Source organism: Calliopsis andreniformis, unplaced genomic scaffold, assembly GCF_051401765.1.
Source record: "Calliopsis andreniformis isolate RMS-2024a unplaced genomic scaffold, iyCalAndr_principal scaffold0297, whole genome shotgun sequence".
In the NCBI taxonomy this organism is placed as follows: Eukaryota; Metazoa; Arthropoda; class Insecta; order Hymenoptera; family Andrenidae; genus Calliopsis; species Calliopsis andreniformis.
In genome coordinates, this window is record NW_027480706.1 from 362501 (window position 1) to 376635 (window position 14135).

Consider the following 14135-nt stretch of genomic DNA (forward strand, 5'->3'; position numbering starts at 1 on the left):
CAATTTTTCGTGTGCACAAATATCCCACAACACATGTTCAGAAACTCGTGACACGAACAGCAAACTCATGTGATCCACAGTATTAAATCTTTGCTTTTGCGTGTCACGTAAAGATTGTAACTTCGACAAGGAGTCTCGGTTCGTTCATTTATTTGACAATTCCAACATTGGTGTCGGACCTCGACAAGCACGAATCACACACGCCGTTGGTCATCCATCGGTAAGCACGTACACCGGACCTCCGCAGAAAACTCTACGGAGCGGTATACGCTCGCGCTAAGCATCCATCGTACAGGCACGTAAACCACTCACGCTGGTCACTGACGACGAAGCGCGTATCAAGCACGCTGGGCAAAGTCGACAGAAGCGCGTAATAGTGGCATGCCGAAACATATCGAGATAGCGCGTTAAGCGTCGTGCTGGGCATAGCGAGCTGGCGCGGAATGTGCGCGCTGCACATATCGAAAATCTGACACCTCTTGATATTTAGGCTTTCCATTCTCACGTAAGCCCGGCGCCCGCCTTAAAGACGGAACGTTTCGTTCAGTTTAAATAAACTCATTCGCTCGGACAAAGAGTTGATGCTCAGTAAGTACGAGTATACACGCTAGTGCATACAAGTCACCAACGTCCAAAGGACGATTACCACATAAGGGCCATTCGGTCTTAGACACCGACCCGTGGTCATGCTGTGTAGAGAAAGATCCGGAACGTAAACCGTTCGAAGACACTCGAGATACAAGATCCCGAGGAGCGGTGGACTGCTTCTCGACCGAGATCGTAGAATAGCCACGCGCCCAGCGATGCCTCGACCGGCACGCCCGGACCGACGCTTCTCTTATAGATACCGAGTGGCCGGCCGAGAGGCCGGCGACGGCCGACCGTAGCCGCGCGGCCTTACGGTGGGAACTCGCCGCGCGTGCAGCACTCCCGGCCGGTACGCTGCCACTTAGACTCGGCAGATGAACACGTACACGTACGAGGTCGTATAAAAGTAACTTAATACTAAACTGCGGACATTATACTGCTATAATCACAAACTTTCAACATGTTTCAACCACATATTTTAAGACTATATACATACAGATATAGCAATATTGAAAATATTCTAAGTCCCCGTTCGTGTCGCTCCGGAACCGAATGTCGACGGAACGAAATGACAACGGTAGATCCTTATTCCTGGTGCTCGTGGCTCTCTAAAACCATACACTTGTTCTCCTCTGTCTCTTACCTGTGTCGAGATAATCGAGAATCATGGAGCGTTCGTGTCGCTCCGGAACCGAAAGTCGTCGGTTCGAAACGAGAACGTTAGATCCATATTCCTGATCGTTGAGGCACTCTAAAACTATTAGGCTGTTTTGCTCTCTGATGCCCGTGGACCGAGAGAACGTAGAATAACGGAGCGATCGTGTCGCTCCGGAGCCCGAGCGAAAAAATTCTAAGTCCCCGTTCGTGTCGCTCCGGAGCCCGAGCGAAAAAATTCTAAGTCCCCGTTCGTGTCGCTCCGGAACCGAATGTCGACGGAACGAAATGACAACGGTAGATCCTTATTCCTGGTGCTCGTGGCTCTCTAAAACCATACACTTGTTCTCCTCTGTCTCTTACCTGTGTCGAGATAATCGAGAATCATGGAGCGTTCGTGTCGCTCCGGAACCGAAAGTCGTCGGTTCGAAACGAGAACGTTAGATCCATATTCCTGATCGTTGAGGCACTCTAAAACTATTAGGCTGTTTTGCTCTCTGATGCCCGTGGACCGAGAGAACGTAGAATAACGGAGCGATCGTGTCGCTCCGGAGCCCGAGCGAAAAAATTCTAAGTCCCCGTTCGTGTCGCTCCGGAACCGAATGTCGACGGAACGAAATGACAACGGTAGATCCTTATTCCTGGTGCTCGTGGCTCTCTAAAACCATACACTTGTTCTCCTCTGTCTCTTACCTGTGTCGAGATAATCGAGAATCATGGAGCGTTCGTGTCGCTCCGGAACCGAAAGTCGTCGGTTCGAAACGAGAACGTTAGATCCATATTCCTGATCGTTGAGGCACTCTAAAACTATTAGGCTGTTTTGCTCTCTGATGCCCGTGGACCGAGAGAACGTAGAATAACGGAGCGATCGTGTCGCTCCGGAGCCCGAGCGAAAAAATTCTAAGTCCCCGTTCGTGTCGCTCCGGAGCCCGAGCGAAAAAATTCTAAGTCCCCGTTCGTGTCGCTCCGGAACCGAATGTCGACGGAACGAAATGACAACGGTAGATCCTTATTCCTGGTGCTCGTGGCTCTCTAAAACCATACACTTGTTCTCCTCTGTCTCTTACCTGTGTCGAGATAATCGAGAATCATGGAGCGTTCGTGTCGCTCCGGAACCGAAAGTCGTCGGTTCGAAACGAGAACGTTAGATCCATATTCCTGATCGTTGAGGCACTCTAAAACTATTAGGCTGTTTTGCTCTCTGATGCCCGTGGACCGAGAGAACGTAGAATAACGGAGCGATCGTGTCGCTCCGGAGCCCGAGCGAAAAAATTCTAAGTCCCCGTTCGTGTCGCTCCGGAGCCCGAGCGAAAAAATTCTAAGTCCCCGTTCGTGTCGCTCCGGAACCGAATGTCGACGGAACGAAATGACAACGGTAGATCCTTATTCCTGGTGCTCGTGGCTCTCTAAAACCATACACTTGTTCTCCTCTGTCTCTTACCTGTGTCGAGATAATCGAGAATCATGGAGCGTTCGTGTCGCTCCGGAACCGAAAGTCGTCGGTTCGAAACGAGAACGTTAGATCCATATTCCTGATCGTTGAGGCACTCTAAAACTATTAGGCTGTTTTGCTCTCTGATGCCCGTGGACCGAGAGAACGTAGAATAACGGAGCGATCGTGTCGCTCCGGAGCCCGAGCGAAAAAATTCTAAGTCCCCGTTCGTGTCGCTCCGGAGCCCGAGCGAAAAAATTCTAAGTCCCCGTTCGTGTCGCTCCGGAACCGAATGTCGACGGAACGAAATGACAACGGTAGATCCTTATTCCTGGTGCTCGTGGCTCTCTAAAACCATACACTTGTTCTCCTCTGTCTCTTACCTGTGTCGAGATAATCGAGAATCATGGAGCGTTCGTGTCGCTCCGGAACCGAAAGTCGTCGGTTCGAAACGAGAACGTTAGATCCATATTCCTGATCGTTGAGGCACTCTAAAACTATTAGGCTGTTTTGCTCTCTGATGCCCGTGGACCGAGAGAACGTAGAATAACGGAGCGATCGTGTCGCTCCGGAGCCCGAGCGAAAAAATTCTAAGTCCCCGTTCGTGTCGCTCCGGAGCCCGAGCGAAAAAATTCTAAGTCCCCGTTCGTGTCGCTCCGGAACCGAATGTCGACGGAACGAAATGACAACGGTAGATCCTTATTCCTGGTGCTCGTGGCTCTCTAAAACCATACACTTGTTCTCCTCTGTCTCTTACCTGTGTCGAGATAATCGAGAATCATGGAGCGTTCGTGTCGCTCCGGAACCGAAAGTCGTCGGTTCGAAACGAGAACGTTAGATCCATATTCCTGATCGTTGAGGCACTCTAAAACTATTAGGCTGTTTTGCTCTCTGATGCCCGTGGACCGAGAGAACGTAGAATAACGGAGCGATCGTGTCGCTCCGGAGCCCGAGCGAAAAAATTCTAAGTCCCCGTTCGTGTCGCTCCGGAGCCCGAGCGAAAAAATTCTAAGTCCCCGTTCGTGTCGCTCCGGAACCGAATGTCGACGGAACGAAATGACAACGGTAGATCCTTATTCCTGGTGCTCGTGGCTCTCTAAAACCATACACTTGTTCTCCTCTGTCTCTTACCTGTGTCGAGATAATCGAGAATCATGGAGCGTTCGTGTCGCTCCGGAACCGAAAGTCGTCGGTTCGAAACGAGAACGTTAGATCCATATTCCTGATCGTTGAGGCACTCTAAAACTATTAGGCTGTTTTGCTCTCTGATGCCCGTGGACCGAGAGAACGTAGAATAACGGAGCGATCGTGTCGCTCCGGAGCCCGAGCGAAAAAATTCTAAGTCCCCGTTCGTGTCGCTCCGGAGCCCGAGCGAAAAAATTCTAAGTCCCCGTTCGTGTCGCTCCGGAACCGAATGTCGACGGAACGAAATGACAACGGTAGATCCTTATTCCTGGTGCTCGTGGCTCTCTAAAACCATACACTTGTTCTCCTCTGTCTCTTACCTGTGTCGAGATAATCGAGAATCATGGAGCGTTCGTGTCGCTCCGGAACCGAAAGTCGTCGGTTCGAAACGAGAACGTTAGATCCATATTCCTGATCGTTGAGGCACTCTAAAACTATTAGGCTGTTTTGCTCTCTGATGCCCGTGGACCGAGAGAACGTAGAATAACGGAGCGATCGTGTCGCTCCGGAGCCCGAGCGAAAAAATTCTAAGTCCCCGTTCGTGTCGCTCCGGAGCCCGAGCGAAAAAATTCTAAGTCCCCGTTCGTGTCGCTCCGGAACCGAATGTCGACGGAACGAAATGACAACGGTAGATCCTTATTCCTGGTGCTCGTGGCTCTCTAAAACCATACACTTGTTCTCCTCTGTCTCTTACCTGTGTCGAGATAATCGAGAATCATGGAGCGTTCGTGTCGCTCCGGAACCGAAAGTCGTCGGTTCGAAACGAGAACGTTAGATCCATATTCCTGATCGTTGAGGCACTCTAAAACTATTAGGCTGTTTTGCTCTCTGATGCCCGTGGACCGAGAGAACGTAGAATAACGGAGCGATCGTGTCGCTCCGGAGCCCGAGCGAAAAAATTCTAAGTCCCCGTTCGTGTCGCTCCGGAGCCCGAGCGAAAAAATTCTAAGTCCCCGTTCGTGTCGCTCCGGAACCGAATGTCGACGGAACGAAATGACAACGGTAGATCCTTATTCCTGGTGCTCGTGGCTCTCTAAAACCATACACTTGTTCTCCTCTGTCTCTTACCTGTGTCGAGATAATCGAGAATCATGGAGCGTTCGTGTCGCTCCGGAACCGAAAGTCGTCGGTTCGAAACGAGAACGTTAGATCCATATTCCTGATCGTTGAGGCACTCTAAAACTATTAGGCTGTTTTGCTCTCTGATGCCCGTGGACCGAGAGAACGTAGAATAACGGAGCGATCGTGTCGCTCCGGAGCCCGAGCGAAAAAATTCTAAGTCCCCGTTCGTGTCGCTCCGGAGCCCGAGCGAAAAAATTCTAAGTCCCCGTTCGTGTCGCTCCGGAACCGAATGTCGACGGAACGAAATGACAACGGTAGATCCTTATTCCTGGTGCTCGTGGCTCTCTAAAACCATACACTTGTTCTCCTCTGTCTCTTACCTGTGTCGAGATAATCGAGAATCATGGAGCGTTCGTGTCGCTCCGGAACCGAAAGTCGTCGGTTCGAAACGAGAACGTTAGATCCATATTCCTGATCGTTGAGGCACTCTAAAACTATTAGGCTGTTTTGCTCTCTGATGCCCGTGGACCGAGAGAACGTAGAATAACGGAGCGATCGTGTCGCTCCGGAGCCCGAGCGAAAAAATTCTAAGTCCCCGTTCGTGTCGCTCCGGAGCCCGAGCGAAAAAATTCTAAGTCCCCGTTCGTGTCGCTCCGGAACCGAATGTCGACGGAACGAAATGACAACGGTAGATCCTTATTCCTGGTGCTCGTGGCTCTCTAAAACCATACACTTGTTCTCCTCTGTCTCTTACCTGTGTCGAGATAATCGAGAATCATGGAGCGTTCGTGTCGCTCCGGAACCGAAAGTCGTCGGTTCGAAACGAGAACGTTAGATCCATATTCCTGATCGTTGAGGCACTCTAAAACTATTAGGCTGTTTTGCTCTCTGATGCCCGTGGACCGAGAGAACGTAGAATAACGGAGCGATCGTGTCGCTCCGGAGCCCGAGCGAAAAAATTCTAAGTCCCCGTTCGTGTCGCTCCGGAGCCCGAGCGAAAAAATTCTAAGTCCCCGTTCGTGTCGCTCCGGAACCGAATGTCGACGGAACGAAATGACAACGGTAGATCCTTATTCCTGGTGCTCGTGGCTCTCTAAAACCATACACTTGTTCTCCTCTGTCTCTTACCTGTGTCGAGATAATCGAGAATCATGGAGCGTTCGTGTCGCTCCGGAACCGAAAGTCGTCGGTTCGAAACGAGAACGTTAGATCCATATTCCTGATCGTTGAGGCACTCTAAAACTATTAGGCTGTTTTGCTCTCTGATGCCCGTGGACCGAGAGAACGTAGAATAACGGAGCGATCGTGTCGCTCCGGAGCCCGAGCGAAAAAATTCTAAGTCCCCGTTCGTGTCGCTCCGGAGCCCGAGCGAAAAAATTCTAAGTCCCCGTTCGTGTCGCTCCGGAACCGAATGTCGACGGAACGAAATGACAACGGTAGATCCTTATTCCTGGTGCTCGTGGCTCTCTAAAACCATACACTTGTTCTCCTCTGTCTCTTACCTGTGTCGAGATAATCGAGAATCATGGAGCGTTCGTGTCGCTCCGGAACCGAAAGTCGTCGGTTCGAAACGAGAACGTTAGATCCATATTCCTGATCGTTGAGGCACTCTAAAACTATTAGGCTGTTTTGCTCTCTGATGCCCGTGGACCGAGAGAACGTAGAATAACGGAGCGATCGTGTCGCTCCGGAGCCCGAGCGAAAAAATTCTAAGTCCCCGTTCGTGTCGCTCCGGAGCCCGAGCGAAAAAATTCTAAGTCCCCGTTCGTGTCGCTCCGGAACCGAATGTCGACGGAACGAAATGACAACGGTAGATCCTTATTCCTGGTGCTCGTGGCTCTCTAAAACCATACACTTGTTCTCCTCTGTCTCTTACCTGTGTCGAGATAATCGAGAATCATGGAGCGTTCGTGTCGCTCCGGAACCGAAAGTCGTCGGTTCGAAACGAGAACGTTAGATCCATATTCCTGATCGTTGAGGCACTCTAAAACTATTAGGCTGTTTTGCTCTCTGATGCCCGTGGACCGAGAGAACGTAGAATAACGGAGCGATCGTGTCGCTCCGGAGCCCGAGCGAAAAAATTCTAAGTCCCCGTTCGTGTCGCTCCGGAGCCCGAGCGAAAAAATTCTAAGTCCCCGTTCGTGTCGCTCCGGAACCGAATGTCGACGGAACGAAATGACAACGGTAGATCCTTATTCCTGGTGCTCGTGGCTCTCTAAAACCATACACTTGTTCTCCTCTGTCTCTTACCTGTGTCGAGATAATCGAGAATCATGGAGCGTTCGTGTCGCTCCGGAACCGAAAGTCGTCGGTTCGAAACGAGAACGTTAGATCCATATTCCTGATCGTTGAGGCACTCTAAAACTATTAGGCTGTTTTGCTCTCTGATGCCCGTGGACCGAGAGAACGTAGAATAACGGAGCGATCGTGTCGCTCCGGAGCCCGAGCGAAAAAATTCTAAGTCCCCGTTCGTGTCGCTCCGGAGCCCGAGCGAAAAAATTCTAAGTCCCCGTTCGTGTCGCTCCGGAACCGAATGTCGACGGAACGAAATGACAACGGTAGATCCTTATTCCTGGTGCTCGTGGCTCTCTAAAACCATACACTTGTTCTCCTCTGTCTCTTACCTGTGTCGAGATAATCGAGAATCATGGAGCGTTCGTGTCGCTCCGGAACCGAAAGTCGTCGGTTCGAAACGAGAACGTTAGATCCATATTCCTGATCGTTGAGGCACTCTAAAACTATTAGGCTGTTTTGCTCTCTGATGCCCGTGGACCGAGAGAACGTAGAATAACGGAGCGATCGTGTCGCTCCGGAGCCCGAGCGAAAAAATTCTAAGTCCCCGTTCGTGTCGCTCCGGAGCCCGAGCGAAAAAATTCTAAGTCCCCGTTCGTGTCGCTCCGGAACCGAATGTCGACGGAACGAAATGACAACGGTAGATCCTTATTCCTGGTGCTCGTGGCTCTCTAAAACCATACACTTGTTCTCCTCTGTCTCTTACCTGTGTCGAGATAATCGAGAATCATGGAGCGTTCGTGTCGCTCCGGAACCGAAAGTCGTCGGTTCGAAACGAGAACGTTAGATCCATATTCCTGATCGTTGAGGCACTCTAAAACTATTAGGCTGTTTTGCTCTCTGATGCCCGTGGACCGAGAGAACGTAGAATAACGGAGCGATCGTGTCGCTCCGGAGCCCGAGCGAAAAAATTCTAAGTCCCCGTTCGTGTCGCTCCGGAGCCCGAGCGAAAAAATTCTAAGTCCCCGTTCGTGTCGCTCCGGAACCGAATGTCGACGGAACGAAATGACAACGGTAGATCCTTATTCCTGGTGCTCGTGGCTCTCTAAAACCATACACTTGTTCTCCTCTGTCTCTTACCTGTGTCGAGATAATCGAGAATCATGGAGCGTTCGTGTCGCTCCGGAACCGAAAGTCGTCGGTTCGAAACGAGAACGTTAGATCCATATTCCTGATCGTTGAGGCACTCTAAAACTATTAGGCTGTTTTGCTCTCTGATGCCCGTGGACCGAGAGAACGTAGAATAACGGAGCGATCGTGTCGCTCCGGAGCCCGAGCGAAAAAATTCTAAGTCCCCGTTCGTGTCGCTCCGGAGCCCGAGCGAAAAAATTCTAAGTCCCCGTTCGTGTCGCTCCGGAACCGAATGTCGACGGAACGAAATGACAACGGTAGATCCTTATTCCTGGTGCTCGTGGCTCTCTAAAACCATACACTTGTTCTCCTCTGTCTCTTACCTGTGTCGAGATAATCGAGAATCATGGAGCGTTCGTGTCGCTCCGGAACCGAAAGTCGTCGGTTCGAAACGAGAACGTTAGATCCATATTCCTGATCGTTGAGGCACTCTAAAACTATTAGGCTGTTTTGCTCTCTGATGCCCGTGGACCGAGAGAACGTAGAATAACGGAGCGATCGTGTCGCTCCGGAGCCCGAGCGAAAAAATTCTAAGTCCCCGTTCGTGTCGCTCCGGAGCCCGAGCGAAAAAATTCTAAGTCCCCGTTCGTGTCGCTCCGGAACCGAATGTCGACGGAACGAAATGACAACGGTAGATCCTTATTCCTGGTGCTCGTGGCTCTCTAAAACCATACACTTGTTCTCCTCTGTCTCTTACCTGTGTCGAGATAATCGAGAATCATGGAGCGTTCGTGTCGCTCCGGAACCGAAAGTCGTCGGTTCGAAACGAGAACGTTAGATCCATATTCCTGATCGTTGAGGCACTCTAAAACTATTAGGCTGTTTTGCTCTCTGATGCCCGTGGACCGAGAGAACGTAGAATAACGGAGCGATCGTGTCGCTCCGGAGCCCGAGCGAAAAAATTCTAAGTCCCCGTTCGTGTCGCTCCGGAGCCCGAGCGAAAAAATTCTAAGTCCCCGTTCGTGTCGCTCCGGAACCGAATGTCGACGGAACGAAATGACAACGGTAGATCCTTATTCCTGGTGCTCGTGGCTCTCTAAAACCATACACTTGTTCTCCTCTGTCTCTTACCTGTGTCGAGATAATCGAGAATCATGGAGCGTTCGTGTCGCTCCGGAACCGAAAGTCGTCGGTTCGAAACGAGAACGTTAGATCCATATTCCTGATCGTTGAGGCACTCTAAAACTATTAGGCTGTTTTGCTCTCTGATGCCCGTGGACCGAGAGAACGTAGAATAACGGAGCGATCGTGTCGCTCCGGAGCCCGAGCGAAAAAATTCTAAGTCCCCGTTCGTGTCGCTCCGGAGCCCGAGCGAAAAAATTCTAAGTCCCCGTTCGTGTCGCTCCGGAACCGAATGTCGACGGAACGAAATGACAACGGTAGATCCTTATTCCTGGTGCTCGTGGCTCTCTAAAACCATACACTTGTTCTCCTCTGTCTCTTACCTGTGTCGAGATAATCGAGAATCATGGAGCGTTCGTGTCGCTCCGGAACCGAAAGTCGTCGGTTCGAAACGAGAACGTTAGATCCATATTCCTGATCGTTGAGGCACTCTAAAACTATTAGGCTGTTTTGCTCTCTGATGCCCGTGGACCGAGAGAACGTAGAATAACGGAGCGATCGTGTCGCTCCGGAGCCCGAGCGAAAAAATTCTAAGTCCCCGTTCGTGTCGCTCCGGAGCCCGAGCGAAAAAATTCTAAGTCCCCGTTCGTGTCGCTCCGGAACCGAATGTCGACGGAACGAAATGACAACGGTAGATCCTTATTCCTGGTGCTCGTGGCTCTCTAAAACCATACACTTGTTCTCCTCTGTCTCTTACCTGTGTCGAGATAATCGAGAATCATGGAGCGTTCGTGTCGCTCCGGAACCGAAAGTCGTCGGTTCGAAACGAGAACGTTAGATCCATATTCCTGATCGTTGAGGCACTCTAAAACTATTAGGCTGTTTTGCTCTCTGATGCCCGTGGACCGAGAGAACGTAGAATAACGGAGCGATCGTGTCGCTCCGGAGCCCGAGCGAAAAAATTCTAAGTCCCCGTTCGTGTCGCTCCGGAGCCCGAGCGAAAAAATTCTAAGTCCCCGTTCGTGTCGCTCCGGAACCGAATGTCGACGGAACGAAATGACAACGGTAGATCCTTATTCCTGGTGCTCGTGGCTCTCTAAAACCATACACTTGTTCTCCTCTGTCTCTTACCTGTGTCGAGATAATCGAGAATCATGGAGCGTTCGTGTCGCTCCGGAACCGAAAGTCGTCGGTTCGAAACGAGAACGTTAGATCCATATTCCTGATCGTTGAGGCACTCTAAAACTATTAGGCTGTTTTGCTCTCTGATGCCCGTGGACCGAGAGAACGTAGAATAACGGAGCGATCGTGTCGCTCCGGAGCCCGAGCGAAAAAATTCTAAGTCCCCGTTCGTGTCGCTCCGGAACCGAATGTCGACGGAACGAAATGACAACGGTAGATCCTTATTCCTGGTGCTCGTGGCTCTCTAAAACCATACACTTGTTCTCCTCTGTCTCTTACCTGTGTCGAGATAATCGAGAATCATGGAGCGTTCGTGTCGCTCCGGAACCGAAAGTCGTCGGTTCGAAACGAGAACGTTAGATCCATATTCCTGATCGTTGAGGCACTCTAAAACTATTAGGCTGTTTTGCTCTCTGATGCCCGTGGACCGAGAGAACGTAGAATAACGGAGCGATCGTGTCGCTCCGGAGCCCGAGCGAAAAAATTCTAAGTCCCCGTTCGTGTCGCTCCGGAGCCCGAGCGAAAAAATTCTAAGTCCCCGTTCGTGTCGCTCCGGAACCGAATGTCGACGGAACGAAATGACAACGGTAGATCCTTATTCCTGGTGCTCGTGGCTCTCTAAAACCATACACTTGTTCTCCTCTGTCTCTTACCTGTGTCGAGATAATCGAGAATCATGGAGCGTTCGTGTCGCTCCGGAACCGAAAGTCGTCGGTTCGAAACGAGAACGTTAGATCCATATTCCTGATCGTTGAGGCACTCTAAAACTATTAGGCTGTTTTGCTCTCTGATGCCCGTGGACCGAGAGAACGTAGAATAACGGAGCGATCGTGTCGCTCCGGAGCCCGAGCGAAAAAATTCTAAGTCCCCGTTCGTGTCGCTCCGGAGCCCGAGCGAAAAAATTCTAAGTCCCCGTTCGTGTCGCTCCGGAACCGAATGTCGACGGAACGAAATGACAACGGTAGATCCTTATTCCCGGTGCTCGTGGCTCTCTAAAACCATACACTTGTTCTCCTCTGTCTCTTACCTGTGTCGAGATAATCGAGAATCATGGAGCGTTCGTGTCGCTCCGGAACCGAAAGTCGTCGGTTCGAAACGAGAACGTTAGATCCATATTCCTGATCGTTGAGGCACTCTAAAACTATTAGGCTGTTTTGCTCTCTGATGCCCGTGGACCGAGAGAACGTAGAATAACGGAGCGATCGTGTCGCTCCGGAGCCCGAGCGAAAAAATTCTAAGTCCCCGTTCGTGTCGCTCCGGAGCCCGAGCGAAAAAATTCTAAGTCCCCGTTCGTGTCGCTCCGGAACCGAATGTCGACGGAACGAAATGACAACGGTAGATCCTTATTCCTGGTGCTCGTGGCTCTCTAAAACCATACACTTGTTCTCCTCTGTCTCTTACCTGTGTCGAGATAATCGAGAATCATGGAGCGTTCGTGTCGCTCCGGAACCGAAAGTCGTCGGTTCGAAACGAGAACGTTAGATCCATATTCCAGATCGTTGAGGCACTCTAAAACTATTAGGCTGTTTTGCTCTCTGATGCCCGTGGACCGAGAGAACGTAGAATAACGGAGCGATCGTGTCGCTCCGGAGCCCGAGCGAAAAAATTCTAAGTCCCCGTTCGTGTCGCTCCGGAGCCCGAGCGAAAAAATTCTAAGTCCCCGTTCGTGTCGCTCCGGAACCGAATGTCGACGGAACGAAATGACAACGGTAGATCCTTATTCCCGGTGCTCGTGGCTCTCTAAAACCATACACTTGTTCTCCTCTGTCTCTTACCTGTGTCGAGATAATCGAGAATCATGGAGCGTTCGTGTCGCTCCGGAACCGAAAGTCGTCGGTTCGAAACGAGAACGTTAGATCCATATTCCTGATCGTTGAGGCACTCTAAAACTATTAGGCTGTTTTGCTCTCTGATGCCCGTGGACCGAGAGAACGTAGAATAACGGAGCGATCGTGTCGCTCCGGAGCCCGAGCGAAAAAATTCTAAGTCCCCGTTCGTGTCGCTCCGGAGCCCGAGCGAAAAAATTCTAAGTCCCCGTTCGTGTCGCTCCGGAACCGAATGTCGACGGAACGAAATGACAACGGTAGATCCTTATTCCCGGTGCTCGTGGCTCTCTAAAACCATACACTTGTTCTCCTCTGTCTCTTACCTGTGTCGAGATAATCGAGAATCATGGAGCGTTCGTGTCGCTCCGGAACCGAAAGTCGTCGGTTCGAAACGAGAACGTTAGATCCATATTCCTGATCGTTGAGGCACTCTAAAACTATTAGGCTGTTTTGCTCTCTGATGCCCGTGGACCGAGAGAACGTAGAATAACGGAGCGATCGTGTCGCTCCGGAGCCCGAGCGAAAAAATTCTAAGTCCCCGTTCGTGTCGCTCCGGAGCCCGAGCGAAAAAATTCTAAGTCCCCGTTCGTGTCGCTCCGGAACCGAATGTCGACGGAACGAAATGACAACGGTAGATCCTTATTCCTGGTGCTCGTGGCTCTCTAAAACCATACACTTGTTCTCCTCTGTCTCTTACCTGTGTCGAGATAATCGAGAATCATGGAGCGTTCGTGTCGCTCCGGAACCGAAAGTCGTCGGTTCGAAACGAGAACGTTAGATCCATATTCCTGATCGTTGAGGCACTCTAAAACTATTAGGCTGTTTTGCTCTCTGATGCCCGTGGACCGAGAGAACGTAGAATAACGGAGCGATCGTGTCGCTCCGGAGCCCGAGCGAAAAAATTCTAAGTCCCCGTTCGTGTCGCTCCGGAGCCCGAGCGAAAAAATTCTAAGTCCCCGTTCGTGTCGCTCCGGAACCGAATGTCGACGGAACGAAATGACAACGGTAGATCCTTATTCCTGGTGCTCGTGGCTCTCTAAAACCATACACTTGTTCTCCTCTGCCTCTTACCTGTGTCGAGATAATCGAGAATCATGGAGCGTTCGTGTCGCTCCGGAACCGAAAGTCGTCGGTTCGAAACGAGAACGTTAGATCCATATTCCTGATCGTTGAGGCACTCTAAAACTATTAGGCTGTTTTGCTCTCTGATGCCCGTGGACCGAGAGAACGTAGAATAACGGAGCGATCGTGTCGCTCCGGAGCCCGAGCGAAAAAATTCTAAGTCCCCGTTCGTGTCGCTCCGGAGCCCGAGCGAAAAAATTCTAAGTCCCCGTTCGTGTCGCTCCGGAACCGAATGTCGACGGAACGAAAGGACAACGGTAGATCCTTATTCCTGGTGCTCGTGGCTCTCTAAAACCATACACTTGTTCTCCTCTGTCTTTTACCTGTGTCGAGATAATCGAGAATCATGGAGCGTTCGTGTCGCTCCGGAACCGAAAGTCGTCGGTTCGAAACGAGAACGTTAGATCCATATTCCTGATCGTTGAGGCACTCTAAAACTATTAGGCTGTTTTGCTCTCTGATGCCCGTGGACCGAGAGAACGTAGAATAACGGAGCGATCGTGTCGCTCCGGAGCCCGAGCGAAAAAATTCTAAGTCCCCGTTCGTGTCGCTCCGGAGCCCGAGCGAAAAAATTCTAAGTCCCCGTTCGTGTCGCTCCG